Source organism: Canis aureus, chromosome 35 (genome assembly GCF_053574225.1).
Source record: "Canis aureus isolate CA01 chromosome 35, VMU_Caureus_v.1.0, whole genome shotgun sequence".
In the NCBI taxonomy this organism is placed as follows: domain Eukaryota; kingdom Metazoa; phylum Chordata; class Mammalia; order Carnivora; family Canidae; genus Canis; species Canis aureus.
The window spans coordinates 19,862,156-19,884,318 of NC_135645.1; the positions used below are offsets into that span (position 1 = coordinate 19,862,156).

At 40.8% G+C, this 22,163-nt stretch overlaps 1 protein-coding gene across 13 annotated transcripts in view; it reads left to right on the forward strand.

Annotated features, from left to right (window-relative positions):
* The window catches only part of CBLB (Cbl proto-oncogene B), a 410,036-nt gene that overhangs the window by 172,674 nt on the left and 215,199 nt on the right, over positions 1–22,163 (forward strand). For 6 of the 13 annotated variants that reach the window (XR_013372351.1, XM_077884052.1, XM_077884053.1 and 3 more), the window contains exon 1: positions 21,389–21,520. The exons of 4 other annotated variants lie outside the window; for them this stretch is intronic. The gene's annotated coding sequence lies outside the window, so the exon portion shown is untranslated. Of the gene's footprint in view, positions 1–21,005; positions 21,114–21,379; positions 21,521–21,770; positions 21,915–22,163 lie in introns of those variants that run through there. 3 more of the 13 variants (XM_077884058.1, XM_077884059.1, XM_077884051.1) reach the window with 3 other exon arrangements.

Here is a 22,163-nt window from a genome sequence, read left to right on the forward strand (position 1 = left end):
CCAGTATTTCTGGAGGGAGGTGCTTCTCCCAATAAAATGACTCTTAATCTGAAATCTGAAGAGTTAGTAGTGAGAGCCAGTAGAAGAAGAGGCCAGCAAAGGTCTTCTAAAACAGAGTCTGAGTGTGTGTGTGTGTGTGTGTGTGAGAGAGAGAGAGACAGAGAGACAGAGAGAGAGGGAGAAGGAGAGTGAGAGGGAAAGAGAGAGATGTAAAAACAAGCACCATTACTGCTATAGCACCTTGTGGAGAGAAAGGATGATGTGTGTGAGACAGAAAGATGGCCATGTCACTGAAGCAGAGTCACAGAAAGGAAAGCATGATCCTAGGTGAAGGGGGCAAGAAAGAGCTAAACCGCACAGATCCTTGTAGTCCACGTTAAAGGGTCTGTCACCCTAAGAGCAATAGGATGACATCAAAAATGTTTAAACATGAAAGTATCATAATCAGAGGCTGAGGTGGTAACACAGACTAATGTGGTGGTAGGAGACAGGAGAGGAGTAAACACATTTAAGAAATATTTCGGAAAAAAAAGAAATATTTTGGAAGGAAAGAGTAGAATTTTATGACAGATTGGAAATTGTACCTTAAGGAGAAAGAAGGATTAGGGTGACTTCCGTATTTTTGCATCACCCAATGAGATGGATGAGATGGGAGTCAGAGCAAAAAAATCCATAATGGGCAGCCCGGGTGGCTCAGCGGTTTAGCACTGCCTTTGGCCCAGGCTGTGATCCTGGAGTCCCAGGATCGAGTCCCATGTCGGGCTCCCAGCATGGAGCCTGCTTCTCCCTCTGCCTGTGTCTCTGCCTCTCTTCTCTCTCTCGCTCTCTCTCTCTGGGTGTCTCTCATGAATAAAGAAATAAAATCTTTTTTTAAAAAGTCCATATCAAAGGAAGAAACTATGAGCTGAGTTTTGGACTTACGCAATTTAAGGCAACCAACAGGATTTCCAGACAGATGCATCCCTAGCTATTAAAATCAAAGAACAGATATTCCTGAAGTAGGTGAGAAATGGAGAGAAATGGTAAAGGCTTGAAAGTCACTGGCAGGAAAGCAATAGTTGAAGCCGTTAGAGTAGATAAAATCCTAAAATAAATACAGAATTAGAAGAGGGAACCAAAGGCAGAACTTTAAAAAATATTCACATGAGAAAACAAAAGGAAGAGCTCCCTGGGAAGGTGGCAGGGAAGGAATAATCATAGAGATAGGAGTAGAATTTGAATAATGAAACATTGTGGAGGTTCACGAAGACGTAATTATACATTGTTCGTGTATAATCCCTGTTATTTATTTAATGATATGAACAGCATCAACATGTGCGGAACATTGCCTTTGTTTGTCTTCTAGATACACTTTCCCCACCACTCGACACACACACACACACACACACACACACACACTCACTCACCTGCTCCCCTGCTGGGTGAGGTAAGTATGAGTAAATGGCTGTGGAAGTTTCTCTTTGTATTCCTAAATAATGGGTCTTTATTTATACCAACAGATTCTTGCTACATTCTATTGAGATCTAAAAAAATCTAAGCAAGTATAATATTATTTCTAGCATCACCTATCAAGAAATTATAGCTATTGTTTGAGCTTAACTTGTTGAAATAATGTGGCATGGGGCCAGTTTAACTCAACAATGGACGGTATCAGCCTGCAACAACAAAGTCCTAGGCTTACATGAAAACTATAAAAGGATACTTGCTGTATTGTTCTTGCCCTTGGAATGCTCCTTCCTTCCTTTCCTGTTTTGTTGCTGCCATAGGATGTCAGCTCAAATTTACTGTCATTGTTGTCATTTGGCCAATGAATATCATGAAATGCAGTAGGCACTTAACCTTGTATGAACAGGCAGGCTGAAGTCTGACTCCTCTAAGGAGGTTATCAGATTGGCTGGATGTTTCTGGCATGCAAATGTGACAGTGAGCTTTGTCTTCTTTTTCCCCAACTGATGTGTACCTTTCAGAATTGCTTTGTATCTCATGCAAAACGTACAGATTTTAAGAGATAAAACCGGATTTCTTGCAAATTTTCAAAAGTAGTCTACAGAATCCGAAAGTCCATAAAAACAAAGACCTATTTTCATGGAAAATAAGCATGAGGCGAGATTTCTTGCCCTCAGCACCACTGCACTCTGAGCTAGCTCATTCTTTGTTGTGGTGGTTTGTCCTGTGCATTGTAGGATGTTTAGTGGCATCCCTGGCCTCTGTCCTCTAGATGCCAGTGGTACCCCCTCCTCCCAAGTTGTAAAATCAAATATTTCTCCAAACAATTACAAATGTCCCTGGGGCGGCAAAATCACCCAGGTAGAGAATGACTGGCTTAAGTGAAGGGCCTTAATGTAAAGTAAAAATGAGTAGATTTTGTAAAAGATCAACTGCAGAAGCATAATTTAAATTTTCCTTTGTCTTTCATGATGTGGTATAATTGTATTTAAGGAAGAAATAGAGACATTTAAATAGTAAAATCACCTATTTATACTAATAATTTCCTAATCTTTCTTGTCCTAATGAAAAATCAGGTAAACACTCTGAGATGTTTAGTTTTTCTAGTGTTTTGAATTTTATATACCAGTTTCATCCATCCATCCCTCCAACCGTTTACCAAGCTCCATTTATACTCCAATCGCTAGGTGTTAGGGAAAGCAAGCAATAAAAAGTTGAGGGAGATAATCAAACTTGCTGCTGCTTTCACAGAGTTTATTTTTACTTTTTTATGGTGAAAAATTTATATTTAGATTTAACGAGCTAGACTCAGCTTAGATGATCCCAAGTTTGTTGGCAACATTCAAGCATCATAGTCGAGAACCAGTTTAACATTTACCTTCTTCTCTCCATCGGGCCTGATCAGGGTGTTGACCTTGGCCATATCAATATCATAAAACTTCATCATAGTCTGTTTGATCTGGTGCTTGTTGGCCTTGACACCACAATGAACACAAGTGTGTTTTGTCTTCTTCTTCTTTTTTTTTTTTTTTTTTTTGTGGCTGACTCGGTGGTGAGGGGGAACTTGATGATAGCATAGTGGTCCAGCTTATTTCTCCTGGGGCGCTCTTTCAAGGATATTTGGGCAGAGTTTACATTTGAATGTGTGAAAACACAGTGCACAAATAAGATGCTGTTAAACAGAGAATTAAGACAGCTTGATGTAATTGAGCAGGCATTGGCAAAATGTTTTTGCAAATAAAGTTTTATTTCTTTACATATCGTCTAGGACTGTTTTCCTGCTGCAACACCAGTCAATTAGTTGTAACATATGGGAGCAAAACCCAAACTATTTGCTATCTGGTCCTTTACAGAAAAAAATAATTTGCAGACTCTTATAAAAGAGTGAGAGTGGTTGGCCATTTTTGAATGAATCATTGGAGAACAATTGTGATGCTGAGATTTATAACAAATATATATTTGGTCTCCACCCTGTCCTTGCACACAGCTCTTAAAAACTCCTGTAATTTCCTAAATGATAAGAGCAAAAGAGGTGTCTTTTGTTATTCATGACACATCCCTTTTAACCACGCAGTATTTATGTTAATAAGGAGAATTTTGGAAAGCTACTGAGTAAGGGGACTGATGGCCAGGGGAATCAACCAAATGATGATTGGAACTTTCAGCCACACCCTTTGGCCAACCCCTTCTTACCTCCAAGACAAGGAGGAGGGCTAGAGATGGACCTGATCACTAATAGCTGATGATTGAATCAATCATACTCATATAATCAAGCTTCCATTAAAAACCCAGAAAGGATGGAGTTTGAAGAGCTTCCAATTTAGAGAACAAGTTTGACATCTCCCCAACTCCACAGGGACAGAAGCTCCTGTGCTTAGGACATTTCCAGACATGGCCCTATGTTTTCTTCATTAGACTGTTCATTTGTAGCCTTTAAAATCCTTTGTAGTAATAAATAGGTAATCTAGTAAGTGAACTGTTTTTCTGAGTTCTGTGAACTGCTCTAGCAAGTTAATAAAACCCAGAGAGGTGGCTGTGTATCGATGCAAAATGAAGAAACCTTTTAGAATCTCTAAAAAAAAAGAAAGTTTTATTGGAGCTCAAGTCTGGACGATTGCCCAGGAAGCATGCTCTTTGCAGGGAAGAATCTGGAAAATGAACAGTTTTTACAGGTTAAATATTTTTTTACATCTTGTAAAAGCTCAGAAGATTATAGATTAACATATAGGCAGGAATCATGAGTTTTAACATCAAGGAATGCAGGGAGTAGTAGGAGCATTGATGGCTATCTTTTCCTCTAGGCTACTCAGTTACAAGGCAGATACACAATGTATGCTTGGTGGGCCATAGATTAGCCCTTTGGTTTAAACAACGTTTACATAAAATCATGCTGACTTAGAAAGAAATCCAAATGGCTTCCCTATGTATCAGGCCTTTAGAGAGTTTTTCTCTCATCACGTGGGAGCCTTTGATTTCTAAGCACTCATTCAGAAGCACAGGTAACCACTTAGACTTTTGACTGGCATCTGAAGTCTGGGTTGGGGTCACCTTATGGGACTGAGCCCCTAATTTGTGTGATCTCATGCTAACTCTGGTGGACAGTGTCAGAACTGAATGAATTTAGAGCACCCACTGGTGTTGGTCAGAATCGGAGAATTGCTTCATGTGGGAAAAACCCATACTCGTTTGGAGTTCAGATGTATTGAGTGAATAGTAGAGAAATAAAAGGAGAGTTTTTCCTGGATGACAACATTCTGCACAGGTGATATTTAGAGCGATAGGTGATTAGAAGGTATCCGTCTTGATAAGAGGAAGACGTAGAGTAGGCAAAAGGAGTGGCTGGTAAGAATGAGCCAATGTGGGTGGGGGACAGGAATGGTCAGATCTAAAAGACATTGGGGGCCAGAGCAAGTACGGCTTCGTAGGTAATATTAGAGATGAAGGTTTTTACTCCAAGTGTGTTGGGAAGGAGAGTGAGATGTGAGAGTTTTGAGTGATATGAGCTAAGGTATATTTTAACAAGAATAGCTGTTTTGCAGAGCATAGGATATAGGAAGGCAAGGTAGATCAATTAGGAAGCTCATAGTCAAGCCAAAGAGGCAAGGGTTTCTAGAGCTGAGATGTTAACAAGTAGAGATAGAAAGAGGATGAATTTGAGTTAAGTTTTGAAAGTCAGAATTTATGTGACTTGCCAATAACATGGATTTGAAGGATGAAGAAACAGCGGCGAGAATAATTCCTAGATTTTTGTCTTCAGTATTTGCATGAATTGCAATGCAATTTATGAACGTGGGGAGCACACAGGAGGGAGGAGGTGGGATTGAGAGCCTGTGATATCAGAAGTCCTCCTTGGGGCTATTAAATGTGCCTGTGGAAATATCAAGTAGATATTTGGATCTATGAGTCTGGAATCATTGGGAAAGGTCAGAATTAGAGATAGGTATGTAGGATGGACGTAGAAATCTACAGTCATGAGGGAGGATGAGGTCATTTAAAGAGATGTTGCAGCTGGAGAAGGACAAGAGATGGGTATGGGGTAGAGCACTGATCTTTCTCATTCAGAGATCAACTATGGGGGAGAATGCAGCAGAAGACCAGAGGAGGTAGCCGGTGGGGTAGAAGTAGAACTAGGAAACTTGTTTTCTTGGCATTGTCATTCCATGAACAGAATCCTCTGTCATCTGGTGAGAACAGCTGTCTATGTTTGTAGCTCCGAGGTAACTGAAGTTAACGTGACTGGGTAACTAGCTACGAGGCAGTAATTAGTAGAGTGAGGACTAAACTCAGAGCTTCTTATTCAGTTTACATATAGAGCTCTCGTAACCATGAGATATGTTAGAGGCCACTTGGTTTTTTTTCCAGTGAGCACCAAGACCTCCCCATTCCATTCTCACTCCCACGTGGCTGCAGGCAGCCCCCCGAATCAGCATTTCAATCTCCTGGCTCCAGGACCTGGGGGAAGGACTGAGGACACCAACCAAGCTCATCAGAGCCTTCCCTGTTCATTTCCTCAAACTATGGAAAGGAGAGATTCCTTACAGGGGTAATAAGCTGGGTGGATGAGTAAAGATTAAGACTGCCAGTGACTGACTTGCTGCGAAGTAGAACCCATGCAGGGGTGACACAGTGTTTGAACCCCTGGAAACCAGGTTGGGCCTGAGCCAAAAGCACTGTTCCCTACACCCCCTCCCCTCATTGTTCTACTTATACTGGTTTGAGACGGTTTTCACCACTTAGAACTAAAAATTTTCTAGTGCAATGCTTTCTCTTGTTTGGTGTGTGTCCTGGCACACTCCATTCGTACATTAAGTAAAATTGAAATGCCAGAGATTGAAGATAAAATATCTTGATTTAAAATTGAGCACCTCGGGGATCCCTGGGTGGCTCAGCGGTTTAGCGCCTGCCTTTGGCCCAGGGTGTGATCCTGGAGTCCCGGGATCGAGTCCCACGTCAGGCCCCCGGCATGGAGCCTGCTTCTCCCTCGCCTGTGTCTCTGCCTCTCTCTCTCTCTCTACTCTATCATGAATAAATGAATATAATCTTTAAAAAAAAGTTAAAAAATTAAAAAAATAAAATTAAGCAGCTCAGCTATTTAACACAGACAAATTAAAGGATTTTTAAAGCTTTTCCTCCCCTTGCTACGCAAACACATTTAGTTTCATGTGAAAAATAGTTTCCACCAAATTGTTGGTCTATGAAAAGCGTCAACACTTTGAGAAAGGAATAACTTAGATGTTTTTGTTCTGTGGTAGCTTTTGTTGTTTTTTAAACTTAAGACCACTCTCTTTTTTCTCCTCCCCTTTATTTTCATAGTTTGATGGGTGGAGAATAAATGTTTCAGGGCAATGTTCTCCTGATGTTTTTATTTGCCTTTTTGTCTGGTCTTTAAAGTGTACATACCACATTTACCTTCTTGCTGCCCCTTGAGGTCTAACTCAATAAATCGATCCTCACCGTGTATTTAATATAATGCCTTTTGTATCCCTAAAGTGCAAATAAACTTTTCAGCTTTTGAAATAAATAATAAACTAAATTTATTATGACTATTGATATATTCAATATAACCATTATTATTAGACCTAGTCGTTCTCCTGAAACTGCTGCTTCTGTAAGCCTGTATTGATTTATTTTGAGTGAAGACATTTAGAAGTACTTGTCTTGCCATTGTGTGAGGAATAGAGTAGGATTTTCTACTATTCCGCATTTCATTGGGATCAGAATAGAAAAATCTGACTTCTTATCCAACTGTGAACATAGCTGCTGTCATTTTGGTGCCATCTTTTTCCCTTGTGAAATTACAGACACTGTTTCTATTTTTATTATCAGATGGAAAGTAATCCACTATTTTCTGGGACTATCTTAAGGATAGAGGTAGTGAAATTATAGCATCCTCTGGCTCTGTATTTGCAAGTCCCCATCTCCAGGGCCTATTAATATTTGGATTTTACCTATGGCAGTCACTATACTTCTGATATCTTGACATTACAAACTATATATAAATCTAGTTTCTGGCCATAAACAGGGTGGATCCTGCTGATGTTCAAGGACCATCAATTTCTACAGTTAATTTTAGCTCATAGCTCATTCCCTTCTCTGCCATATCTTTTTTGTTTCATCAAAAGTTCTTCATTCAAGTTCTATTTGCCCTTTTTCCAGCATAATCTGATCCAGGCTTGTTTTTTTACATGTCAGGTGAGTAATTGAATTTACACTGATATAAAGCAATTTCCTTCGCTCTCAGCACCCCTCCTCAATTGTTTTACTATTTGGACAAGCTAGCATATATTAAATACTTTCACATATTGTGCTTACCTCCTTTTCTATTTTTAATGTGGATTTTACAATACATGCATCATTAAGACCTCTTTGGAATGAATCCTACCTATTCCATTTCAGACTTCAAGTAAACATTCTTTGTTTCTAGAGTGATAAGCTTCCTTAACTGGTTAAGTATTACTTATTAGTATTAGACTTATTGAGAGTCTCCTCAAATCCTGATTCAGCCCAGCTCTTTAACTATGGATTATATATGAAGTTATTGTAAAGTTTTGTCTTCTCTTAAATTTTGATTTCTTAACGTTTGGGGTGCCTGGGTGGCTCAGACAGTTAAGTGTCTACCTTCAGCTCAGGTCATGATCCTGGGGTCCTGGAATGGATCCCCATGTTGGGCTCCCTGCTCAGCAGGAGCCTGCTACTCCCTTTCCTGCTCTCCTTGCTTGTGCTTTCTCTCTCATTCTGTCAAATAAATAAATAAAATCTTAAAAAAAAAAAAAGCTTAGCCTTTGATGATACCTCAAGAGAAGTGTTGTGGCATTCCTAATAAAAAGGCTTACCCATTTCAGGCAGTAGCTAAATGTCATTTGATGTCTTCTCTCACATAAATGTTGAATTTAGTCCATAAGAGAAATTGCCTAAAGTGGATTTGAAGACTCTTCCTTTGATTCTAGTGTGGAAGTTGTTTAAGGTAAACTTGAAAAACTTTCTTGGATTTGGGCCTGCTGTGTGGTAAATTGTGCTATCCATCCATAGAGTTTGGGTGTGTGTATACATGTGTATACATGTTTTAACTGATGAATAGTGAAAAAGTTTATTTATTCAATTAACAAGATAGGTAAAAAAAAATAGCTGAGTAACATTTTGGATGAAATATACTTGAGCTTGAGCTTAAACTAACAAATGAGCCCATAGACCACAACTAATCATATAGAAGACTGCCTTAATAAGCTTACAGTCTGAGTAATGACTAAGTCCAAATATATTCTATAAGTCCACATATAGCAGTATTCATATTTGAGCATCATACTTTTTAAAGACTTTATTTTCTTAGGACAGTTTTAGGTTCACAACAAAATTGAGAAGGTACAGAGATTTCCTTTTTTGTTTGTTTGTTTGTTTTTAGATTTCCTATGTACCCTCTGCCCCTACACAGGCATAGCCTCTTTCATTATCGATATTGCCCAGCAGAGTGGTACTTTTGATACAACTGATGAACCTGCATTGATGACTCATAATTACCCCAAATTCCATAGTTTACCTTAGGTGAGGATCATAGTCTAAGAGAGAAAAATAAATTGGAGTATGACCCTTTAGGGTTAGAAACCAATGAACTTGATGACTAGTTTAAGAAACTAATTTATCCTAAACAATAGAAGGTTCAGCCCTTGTGCACTGTTGCTGGGAATGTAAATTGGTAGAACCACTATGGAAAATGGTATAGAGGTTCTTCAAAAAACTAAATATAGAAATATTGTTTGATCCAGTAATTCTACTACTGGGAATTTACCCAAAGAAAGTGAAAATACTAATTCAAAAAACTATATGCACCCCTATGTTTATTGCTGCATTTTTAAAAATAGCCAAGTTATGGAATCAACCTAAGTGTCTATTGATAGATGAATGGATAAAAAGATGTAGCATATATTTTAAAATGGAATAGTACTCAACCATTAAAAAGAATGAGATCTTGCCATTTACAAAAACATGGATGGACCTAGAGGATGTTATGCTGAGTGGAATAAGTCAGACAAAGAAAGAGAAATGCTATATGATTTCATTTCTGTGTGGAATCTAAAAGACAAAACAAATGAATAAATAGACAAACAAAAAGCAGAACAGACCCATAAATATAGAGAACAAACTGATGGGTGATTGCCAGAGGGGGAGATGGAGGATGAGCAAAATGGATGAAAGGGAGTGGGAGATACAGGCTTTCAGTGATGGAATGAGTAACTCATGAGAATAAAAGGTACAGAGTAGGGGATATAGCCAACGGTATTGTAATGGCATTGCATGGTGACAGATGGTAGCTACACTAGTTGTGAGCATAGCATTACATATAAACTTTAGAATCATCATGTTTTTACACTTGAAACTAATGTAACATTGTGTGTAAATTATATTTCAGTAAAAAATTAATAAAATTAAAAAAATATGTACTTAAAAAAAAGAATAGAAGGTTCAGGGGGATATATTTTGTCATACTGATATATTGTGAAGAGCTTTCAACCAAAAAGAAGATTGTGCTTTTCTCTATGGTTTCAAGTGGCAAAAATTAGGTCCCTGAAACATCTCTGAGTACATAGATTTGGACTATCTGTAAGGAAGGGCTGTCTTCTTACAATCGGAATTAGCTAGATGGGAATGGAATCCCATTCTTAACTTTTCTATTTTTATCAAATACATATATGTTCAAGTATGTTATCTTTTTACTTCATTTAATTTTTTAAAAAAGATTTTATTTATTTACCGAAGAGAGATAATGAGAGAGAGAGAGAGAGAGAGAGAGAGAGCCACACACAAATAGAGGCAGTGGCAGAGAGAGAGGGAGAAGCAGGCTCCCCCTGAGCAGGGAGCCCCACGTGGGGCTCCATCCCAAGACCCTGGGGTTATGACCTGAGCCGAATGCAGATGCTTAACCAACTGAACCACCCAGGCGCCCTGTTATTTTTTACTTCATTTAAATTCATATTCAATGAGTGTCAAAGTCATGATCTTTCTTCTACTTTAAAGTGAGTCTAACATTTATCCATCTAATTTCTCCCTACAACCCATGATTCCAGATCCCAAACTGCTGAAACCCTGTGTCAACAGTTTCCTAGCAAGAGCCCTCATTCCTCTTTTCTTTATTTCCATATTTTCTTAGACAGCCTACCATACTAATAACAATGTCCCTCAAATACTGATTTTATTTTCCCCTTACCCTCTTTGGTAACCCCAAAGCTCCCTTTAGACTTACCAGATCAGTACAAACTCTCAATGACATTAGACTCTGAAAAAACACATCCCCATCAATGTCCACAGGTAAGAGGAAATGCTTCCATCAGGTGCATTGTGGCTAAGAGGCAGAGGATAAGCCATCTACACCAGAATTTGGAAAATATTCTTGCTTGAAACCTGGATGAGCCATGGTAGCACCTCAGTTTATTTTTAGTTCTGCCAAGAAATAGCTAATTTCATACAAGAATTACCTTGACCCTGGCCCAGAGTTAAGACTCTCTGGCTATTCTTTATATACATTAATGCAATAGTAGCATTGTTTAATGCTTTAAAAAAAAAAACAAGTAAGGACAAATATGAGAAAAAGGAGAGAGAGACTTTTAGGGTATGAATTAACTTCCTTCCTTCCATCCTTTCGTCCTTCCTTCATCTCTCTCTCCCTCCCTCCCTCCCTCCCTCCTTCTTTCGTTCCTTCCTTCCTTCCTTCCTTCCTTCCTTCCTTCCTTCCTTCCTTCGGCAGACTTACTGTAATTGGGGAAAAAATTGTTAAGAGATTTAGCAACTGGGAAGAATCAAGGTGGTTATTTACTCCAAGAATTTTTATAAATATTTTTTTCTAGTGCTTCTTTGGGAAATTGACCAACTTTAGTAGGTGGTAGTTAGGTGTCTTTCTCTCTGCTGTTGATATTAAACTCCTACAATCCCCTCGTTTATTTTTCTATGTACATTAAAAAAAAATCAATGCTCACAATTTTGATTGCTTTCTCAGCAATCTTTTGTGACCTGTGGGAGTAAAATGGAAAACTGAGAGGAGGTCATTTAAAGAGCAGGCATAGGAGAAGAAGAGTAGGAAATTAATTGTATTCATCACCTCAGTCCCTTCCCAGAGGATGCCTTCCAAAATGCCATCTTTTATTTTCAAACCCATTTTTCTTCATATTTAGATGCAACTTTAGCTGGTAAGCAAGCTTTTGATCTATATTTCATAGGTCAGTATTATTTATGTGAATATTCCTTTTCATTACTGTAGAAAATATAAGCTGCTCGTATCCCCTGACTGAGCCTCTCATCCTGGCTTGCTGGTCATAAAATTATATTTTAAAAGTACATCTGTTTTCTCATTAATACCAAAGATTAAATAGCAACATGAAGCCTTCTTGATCTTTCCTTCTAATATTGGAAATAGACACTTTCTTCTGGTTAGCAGGCAAAATGAAAACAAGATGTGACAGAGAAAAAAAATGCATATAAATGGACCAAGTGACTTCCTGCTGGGGAGGTGTTTAATGTGGCGATGGGGTGTTGGGGTGCACAGAACCAAAATCATCAGCCCTACCCAAGCCTGACATTTCATAAAATGCTACTTGATGAAGACATCCTACTATCCTGGGATGACATGTAACTATTTGGAAAATGATAACACATTGAGCTCATGTACCAATCCTGTGAGAATATTTGTCATCATTTTCTAACCAAGCAAGTGGGGGATGGGGACATGGAGAAAGAGCAGGAGGAGAGAGAGAAAACAGGAGCTGCCCTGGAAAAATTGAATACAACCTGAATACCAAGTATACAACGTGGGTACCCTGTGCCATTAAAGAACAGGGACAGATGGGTCCTAGAAATTGGAGATTGGTTAAGTAAAGCAGGTTTAGTTGGATGGGTCACATAAAGGTGTGAGAATGTGTGTGCATGCACACGACGTGTGGAAGGCAATGCCATGAAGTGAGACAGGAACATGTACATCCTTTACTCAGATCAAGAAATTAATATGACATGTAGTAAGGCATGTGGTAGTCCTGAAAGTTGGCTGTGGTGTGTCCCATGTTTCTGTAGGTCACCTTAGAAGGCTCCTTTGTGGGGCACCTGGGTGGCTCAGTGGTTGAGCATCTGCCTTCAGCTCAGGTAATGATCTCAGGGTTCTGGGATCGAGTCCCGCATCGGGCTCCCGGCATGGAGCCTGCTTCTCCCTCTGCCGAAGACTCTGCCTCTCTCTCTCTCTCTATGTCTCGCATGAATAAATAAATAAAATCTTCAAAAAAAAAAATCTGTCCTACTAAAAAAAAAAACAAGGCTACTTTACTTCTCGACAATTACTGTGTCACTCAGTGTGAAAAGGCACAAAGTTAGTGGTTAAAATATGCAAATGGATAAAAAGCCAATAACCCTCTTGATTTTTAAAAATTTCCTTTGTAGTCTGGGGCAACTATTTAAAAATGGTAAAATGAATTTAATATAGTTTTGTTATTAAATGTTTTATTATTTTGTGAAAAATATATTACCATGAACATTTTAATTGATTGATTTTTAAAGATTTATTTTAGAGAAAGAGTGAGAGAGAGAGAGAGCACACACACATACATGCTCACCCGTGTGACTAGGGAGAGGGGCCGCAGGAGAGCAAGAGAGAGAGAATCTCAAGCAGACTGTACATGAAAGTATATCTAATGATATAAAAGGCTACGAAACTGTAAAATTTTATACAAGCACAGGCACGCAGGTTGAGCAAGTAGAATGATTTCTTTTGAGGCTGGATCATTATAACATGGCTTTGATGATGCTGTGATGTGTTAAGACTCTATGTGAAAAAGATAAGCATCTTCTCTTTTCTCTTCCTTCCTGACCCATCTTGAACCTTAGAGCTGATCATCTCAACTATACTATCTCAACAAAAGATTTGATTTTTTTTTTGATTTGTTGATTTCTTTCATTTTTGTATTTCTGCAACAACTGTTCAATCAAAACACAAACCTGTTTTGGGGCTATGATCTTACTTTCCCAGCACTCTGCTGGAGAAATTGAAAAATCCTCCCCCGTTGGTATCACTATCTAATCCACGGTCTCCAAACTCCCCTGCATTCTTAGGGTAGATTCTGTGTCTTTCTCTTGTCCTTTTTCTTTTCTTCAACTCAAAACCTTCACCCTCTTAAATCCTCTTCAATTTGAGAAGTCTAGTTTGTTTATCACTTTATCTAGTAGAGTTAGAAGCCAACAAACATGGCCATCCTCAACCTCTTACCACCTCTAGAAATATATTTATAATAAAAGTATGCAAACTTTTATGGAGATTATTATTTAAATATTTTTCTCTTTCTCCCTTTTCATTCTCAGAGGGTCTCCTAGTCTTCCTTTCTTGTAGGATAACGCGCCCTTTAATCTCTTTCTTTCTAATTTATTTCTTGACATGTACACTCATGCTTAAATTTTTTTCATTCCAAAACTTTGCCCTCCCTAACTCCACCCAATTCTGTGTTTATCCATAGATAACATCTAAGTTCTCTTCTCCATCCTTACACAGATTCCTTAAAAGACTAATCTCTACTTTTCTGTTCCTCGTATCCCATTCTTTTCTTTTCTTCTTTTAAGATTTTGTCTATTTATTCATGAGACGCACAGAGAGAGGCAGAGACATAGGCAGAGGGAGAAGCAGGCTCCCTGTGGGGAGCGTGATGCGTGACTCGATCCCAGGACCCCGGGATCACAACTTGAGTCAAAGGCAGATGCTCAACCACTGAGTCACCCAGGTGCCCCTCATTATTTTATTTTTTTAAAGATTTAATTTATTCACTTGAGAGAGAGAGAGAGTATATGAGTAGGGGGAGGAGCAAAGGGACAATCAAACTCCCCACTGAGTGTGGATCCTGAAGCTGGCCCCTGAGATCACGACCCAAACTGAAGTCAGATGCTTAACTGACTGAGCCACACAGGCACCCTCATATCACATTGCTTTCAACTCATTCTTCAATTGACATTGTTCTCATTAAGGTCACAAATGGTCTTTCAATTATTAACTCCAATGGAGGTTTTGCATTTTTAATTGTACCCCTCTCCTACGATTGAAATTGTTTTTTGTGGAAACACTAGACTCCTCTGGTTTTCAGGATACCACACCCAACTGGTTTGTGATCCTCCAGCTTTTTGTGATTTCTTCTTTTCTCTGAATTTTTTCTCAATGTTGATCTTTAACGTTCATCTCTCAACTCAATGTTCGACTTATCCCAGATAATCTCCCTTTAGGCAATCACAGCTCTCAGGTATTACTCATTTGTTAATGTTGCCAAATCTATGCTCATGTATTTCTAATCATCTCACTAAAATATCCTTCTGCTTACTTGATAGTTGCCTTAAATTGTTTATTTTTAAAAACCAAATTAATTTTCCTTTCCCCCAAAATAGACTATCCTTTGATATTCTCTGTGATAATTGTTGAGGTTCTCTTTTGCCAAGTCATTAAAATTGGAATATTGATCATCATTCTTGACTCCTCCATTTTATGCACTTTCCATACTCATGTATTTATCAGTGACTACTACAATAATTAAGCAGATTCTCATCCTCAGTTGCTAATTAGGGTCCCCTAGTGAACTTTAAAACCATCCTAGATCAATGAAAGCAGAATGTCTGGGAGGAAGGCTCAGAAATTTGTTATTCTAATAGGCAGAGAAGATTGGAAATCATTTTTTTTTTCAGTATTTCTCAAATATCTCACTTGATTTTGTTTTTGTTTGTTTTTTTTTTTACCTCCAGTACCACTGTTTCATTTTAGGTCATCTTCATCACTTATTGCATATGCTCTCCCTGGCCACTCTGGCTTCAATTTTATCCCCCTATTGTCAATCTGACCATTAGGATGAACACTCTGGAATATGAATGTTACAAACTCATATACCTCATTCTTCTAATCCTGTATACTCTCCCCTGGCTTAAAACCCTTCATTGGTTCCCCATCAAAAAAAGATAAAATCCAAGTCATTAATTGGGTACCTGAGGCCTTATTTTAATTTACTTTTCATTTGCCACTTTTTTCCTTTGTTTTTTTTTTTTTTTTTTGTTACTTTTTTTCCTTTGATTTACCTTTCTCTGCTTCCCACAAAACAGACCCACTTATTCCCCGTGGATACAAAGTTTTTTTCTTTCTTTTATGTCCTTATATGAGGCCTCCTCTGTCTAGTAATGACCTTTTGTGATTAACTGCTAATCCTGTTTATGTTTCAGCTTTGTAACTACTTTTTCCAAGCTGGGCTAGGTGCCTTTCCTCAATTTCTCATAATGATCTCTGCCTTCAGAAATTACTGCTTTTACCACTCGAGTTTATAATGATCTCTGAATATGCCTGCTTTCTCTTTGAGAACAATGACTAGTGCTTAATCATCTTTGTATTCCCTGGTGTCTAGCATAATGCTTGGCATATATTAGATGCTCAAAAAGGTTTGTTGAATAAATGAGTAAATGAACAGTTAGATGTCATAGCTGATAAAATAAAGTTGGATGCCTAAGAGATGCTTTGTCTGAAAACAATCAAGAGATTTAAAATAGAAAAGGATAACTTTTGTCTGTTGATAATTGGGAACTTGGGAACCAGTAGGGAGACATTCTGTAGATTTAGAATATATTAGATCTCTGCTGACATTATTAGAGCTACTCCGGGAGGTAATGTGCTTCTGATTTATACATTCTAGAGCTTTCTGGTTATAATCAGGCTTCATGAGTAGAGAAAGGAATATAGAGCTGGTCTATATTAATACTGGTCCGATTAGCAATTATATTTCTCGCACGACGACGTAGTTTGTATATTACATGTTAATCTCCTGAATTTGAGTGTATTATCTATATTTTTTAGGGTTCAATCACCATGGACAAATTTTCCACTTTCCAGATCTGCCAAACTGAGTGATGTGATCAGCACCCAAATCCCCTTCAGCTTTGAAATTTTGAATTTATATTTTGTTTAATTGAAAAATTAAAATAAAAATTCAATTTTGTATTAATGTGGTATAAATCAAAATGCACAGGGACTGGATAGAAATTATTGTGACACAATCTATCAAATTTTACATTCCTTACGCATACTCTTGAGGGGAAAGAAAATGATCCACATTTTTCTGAATCAAGGCATGGTAGGGGAACATGGAAAATGTACTGTGAAATATGAAGAATGCAATGGACGTATGAAAGAATACAGAGCTGAGGCAAAGCAGTAGGTTTGTTCCAAATTGTGAAGTAGCTATATTTAACACATTAGTATAAGTCCTTTTTATTACAAATAACAACTGTCAAACCATTTTCTGGAAGATAATTGAGATGATTGGCCTGGGAATCAAATGTTCAGGAAAGAGGATCACAAAGAAGTGATTTTTAAGGTGTTTTTTTTTTCTCACATAAGTAACTGTCTAATCTGATAAATGCTTTTACAGTAGAAATGTATTAAGGTGGTTGCTTACTTGGTTTTGCCCATTCTACCTCCTGTGATATTGAAATGTTCAGGATCACTGAGCCCTAGTGCTGTAATGAGGATTACATATAATTTATTATGTGTACTTTCATATAATAAACTTTAAGCATATATCTATGTAGTAATAACAGACACTACTTTTTGCTAAGGAACTGATAACTTATTATAATATATATATTTATATATATGTCATATATTATGTATATATTATTATACACATATATGTATATGTTTTGGATTTCAACTGAGTATCTTACATTTTCATTATTCCATACCCCCAGCATTGGAAACTCTAGTTTTTGCTTAGACTGATTTATTAATCATAAGTTTATGATTAAAACTATAGTTTTAATCATAAGTTTAATTCTTAAAATCTTTGTGGTAGGATTTGCCAGTTTCCTCCCAAACACCTATTAACCCCTTTCTCTTTAGAATCCAAACTCTAATTTTAAGTTGGTTATATTGCTTCCTTTTTTTTTTTTTAAGATTTTATTTATTTATTCATGAGAGACACACACAGAGAGAGAGAGAGAGAGAGAGAGAGAGAGAGAGGCAGAGACACAGGCAGAGGGAGAAGCAGGCTCCATGCAGGGAGCCCGATGTGGAACTCGATCCTCGGTCTCCAGGATCACACCCTGGGCTGAAGGCAGTGCTAAACTGCTGAGCTACCGGGGCTGCCCTATTACTTCCTATTATAAAAAGCACATTGTCTTCCAGACATTTTTGCAGTTAAGTATGGCCGTGGGACTGAGTTCTGGTCTTTAAAGAAATATTTGCGGGAGTTCTCTGAAAATTGCTTAAAGGGGATTGACTGAGCTAGAAGTTCAATATAGTCTTTCCTTTTCTTCTTAGCTTGTAGTCTGAAAATCAGTGGGAAGAGCTGGAGCACCCACAGCCACCTTGGGTCCTGGGTGATACAGAAGAAAGATAGGAACCATTCCTATCTGTAATTCCTACTTCCAGACTTCTGTGTGTGAGAGAAAGAAGGTTCTATCTTGTTTGTTATTCTTATTTTTTTGTTGCTGTCACTGTTAAGGAAGAATTCCAGCTGAGCCCAAGCTTGTGCTCAAGAGTCGGGTCTGGTTATGTCTGATGAAACCGTATTTCCACCAACCCTTATTGCCAACTTTTATTATGTGTTGTTAAAAGACAAATGGAAATCTATTCCTCTTAACAAGGAATGACCTGTTAAACCCACATATGACGAGGTAGTAATGTTCTTATTTCTCTCTAGCCTGTGAATTTGTGTCCACTCCAAACAAATCTCTGGAAGACTTAGGTTTTTTTTTTTTTTTGCATGTGTCTGTGTGTTGTGTCATTTTCTATTTTTGTGTTAGGAGAGGCATTGGAAATCTGCCTTGTAGGAAATGTAACATCTTGCTTAGAATTGTGAATACAGTGGATTCTCCATTGCACAAAAACAGGAGCGGCCTTATATTTCCTACGTGATACCCTTAAACAGTCTATTCATTCATGCAACAAGTATTTTGTTTTTGAGTAGCTATTATGGGTGGAGTAAATTATGGGAAGGCTTTGTTACTAAATAACATGTCTATATCAGCTCATGTCTATTATCACATGAGACACCTGTGAATTTGGAGAAGTTTGGAAAAAAGAAAAAAAAATTGAATTGAATGAAAAAAAGTCTAAAACTTTGTCCCTAAAAGTTGTCTTCCTTTTAAAAGTTTTTCCCTGTGTTCAAAGATAGGACTATAATCTACATTCCCCAGATGGCACCAGCCTGTAATGTTAAATATGAATGCTCAAATTACAAGGGTTCACCAGTTGCCATTACAAAATTTCTCAGTAATCCTGCCACAAAGTCTTCCAGTCTCTTCTGGGAGTCCTAGGGGAAGGGTCTCCCATGTGCTGATGATCAGCCCCTTCATATTTTTCACTTACTGGCTGCTATGCTGCTTGCAAGACTCTTAGGTGGGAGTCTCTTACCATTCTGGCTCAGTTCAGGATCTTCTAGGAGAGCACTCCTCTCCTGGAGAGATGCCATATTCAAGTTCTCTGTAGGTTACAAATCACCACACTGGCAAAGGATGCTGCTTTCATGTTAAACTGCACTGTGTTAGAAATGGATTTGTTCTATGTAGATATGAGAAAAGTATTTCTCCAGTCAGCTCTGCCACCTTGAAGCACCATCGTGTATGCTCCTAAGTCTCCTATGAATGCTTCTCCCCCTCCCCACCCTACACTCCCCTCCCTCCGCTCCTATGTATATTCCTTCAGTATGCAGCCCTTTCTTATACCCTATCATTTGTGTTTCCATTGGAGGCTCCTGGGATATGAAGCTTTATCCCAATAGGTCCTTATTTTCCCATGTACATCAACTCATGCTAACAGCTTGCAGGAAGGGCTACTGCCCCCACCAATTAATCAGACATAGCACATCATCAGACCCTGAATACCAGTTTGGGCTCAAATGGGAACTCTGCTATGTCAGAACTTGACTTAGACTCTAGATGATTTTGACAAAGTTGAAAATGAAGCGGTAATTTTTTATGTTGTGTTTGTGTATATTATATAGGTGTGTGTATATATATATATATGCATATATGCATTACCATAGCCCATAAAGCTTATAATTTGTATCAATATGATATGCTTGATGCTTGAAACACAGGCAATGCGTTTTCTCATTAAGTCATCTCTTTCAATTACAAAACTAATGGAAGAGGAATGCCACATGCTATAACATGTATTTTACTTACTCTACACTTATCCAGATGTGAACATGAGTAATGCACTTAGTTATAGTGTTCCCTTAAGCCACTGTTTTCCTACGTGCTGAAAAACCTATACACAGTTTATACACTTTTGAATTTATTTAAGAAGGGGACCTAATAAATGTTTCCCTTTTGCAGCGTTAGCAAATGTAGCTCCTGTTACCACGAGTAAAGGAGATAGGAATGGGTGGAGGAGATATGGAGAGGTCAGCACTATTGTAGATAAACACAATGTAAAGACAAGGAACTACTCTTTAATTATTGGCATAGAAATATTGGCAAGAAACAAAATTACTTCCTGAACGACGTTCCATCACCTGACTAGTAGCAAAGAGCTCATTTTGCCCGTTTTCGCCAAATGAAAATCCTAACCAACTGAATTTAGGGCTGTAGAGTAAATGGTAACAACTCAGGATCCCTGACAGCGGTCATCACAGCACTGAAATGTTTCTTTAGCTAGAAAGTGGTTAGAACCATTGCGAAATATTTTATCAGGTTAACAGCTTAGGGGAAAAAAAAATAGAAATACCTTTTTTTTTTTAAAGACACAACATATCACAACATCTGAGAAGCCTAAGGTGTAAAGCGCATCCAGCACTACCAACCACAGTGGAAAGAAAATTCCAAAGCAGGACAACCCAGAGCGATTGTTGGTAGCACCTGTGGTAGGAGTGAAGCTAAACAGAAAGAAACAGGGGGCATTTGTTTAATGTATGATCTTGTTGAAAGAAGGGCCCTGGCACAGATTTTTTTTTTTTTTTCCCCTTTTAAGACTAGCCAGATGTGGTGCTCTCAAAGGGCATAGTGAGGGGACCACAGAGGAGAGCTCACACATGCTGGGTGAGAGTGGCAGATGCAGTAAGGTGGTTCTTCAGGCGGAGTCGGTACAAAGCTGCCTCCAACACAATACAACAGAAAGCGGTTTCCCCTTCAGTCATTTTTGCAGAAACTTGTACTAGATTAAAAGGCGTGATGCACGTGCTGGCGATCGCTGCGGCGCCCGGGCCTGATTAGTGGAGACTCTTTGGTCGGCGCCGTCACCTGTACGGGTTTCATCGGCCTGGTTGGAGCGGACCCTCCCCGGGGCTCACAGTAAGAGGGATTCGCTCAGGAGCTCCGGGATTCGGGCCGGCGATCAGGGTCGAGCCCCGCTTGCTCGGCGCGGGGTGCGCGTCCCGTCCCGGGGGCGCCTGGGGGGCAGCGCGCCGGCCCGCAGCGGCGCCCGAGCCCGGGGGGCGGCCGGGATCCCGCGGCCCCGCCCCCGCCCCCGCCCCCGCCCGGGACGCCCTCGCGGCCACTACTCCGTTGCTATGAAACAAAAGACGGGGAAGGTGCGCGGAGCAGGAAGTCCCGCCCTCCGGCCCCCGGCGGCCCGGCTCGGGTTCCCAAGGCTCACGCCCACCCGCCCACTCCTCATTGGCCAGTTCCCCGGCGCCTGGCATCCTTTCTCCCATTTCCTTGCCCTTTTCCACTTTCGGCCTCGGGTGAGCCCAGGGCGCCCAGGTCGCCCCCCGCCCCCGCGTCCCACCCCCCGAGGCCCTGTCCGTGGGGGACGTGCCGCGAGCCTGCCTCGCTCGGGGGCCATTGTGTACCGTGGGAGACGTGGACCGGGAGCCGGGGCGAGGGGCACGGCCGCCTCCCGCTCATTGGCGCCGCCCGCCGTCGCGCAGTGCGGCGGCGCCCGGGATTGGCCCAGCCGCGCGCGGCCCCGCCCCCGGCCCCGCCCCCGGCCCGCCCCGGCCCCCGTGTGGGAGTGCGCGCGCGCGCGTGTCCCCGCCAGGGGTGGGGTGTCCCGCCCGCGGTCTCCGCCTCCTGGAGCGGCGCTGCGGCGGCCCGCGGCCTCGCCGGGAGTCGGCCGGGCGGGGAGAGCGGCCGTGGATCGCGCTCGACGGTAATGGCAGCGTCTTCCCGGTCCCGGCGGCCTGCGCTCCGGGCTCGGCTCCCTCCTCGGGGACGTGCGCGCTGCGGCGCCCCGGGCTGGCGCGTGGAAAGCAGGGCCCGCGCACACGCGTGTCTGCGGACGGCGGGGCCGGCGGGCGGCCCGGGAGCCTCGGGACCCCGCCCGCCGGGAGCGCAGACCCGGCCGGGGCGGGAGGAGGGGCGGCGGCGGCGGCGGCGGCGGCGGCCGGGCTGCGTCCGCGTGTGCGCGCCTCGCCCCGCGCTGGGCCCGGGCGGGGCGCGGAGGGGCCGACCCCGCTCCCGACCCCGCTCCCGACCGCGCTCCCCCGGGGGGGCCCACGGAGCGGCCAGGCCACGGGACTCTCCTCCTCCCTGCGCCCGCGCTTGTCAGTTTCTCTCCCCTCCTCTTCTTCTTCTTCTTCTTTTTCTTTTTTTTTAAATGGGTTATTTGTTGGTTTACTCGGCTCCTAACTTGGAGCCAACTCCTGCCCGCGTTGCTTTAGAGAACTGCATGTGCGTGTGTCCGAGTCCGTGCGTCCCTACTTGTTGGTTCCAGCGGGGACAGTCCGGGTCCTGAGGCTTTGTGGGCAGCACGCCTGCCCCTTGGGCTCCTGCAGAACCATCTTTACGTTTGT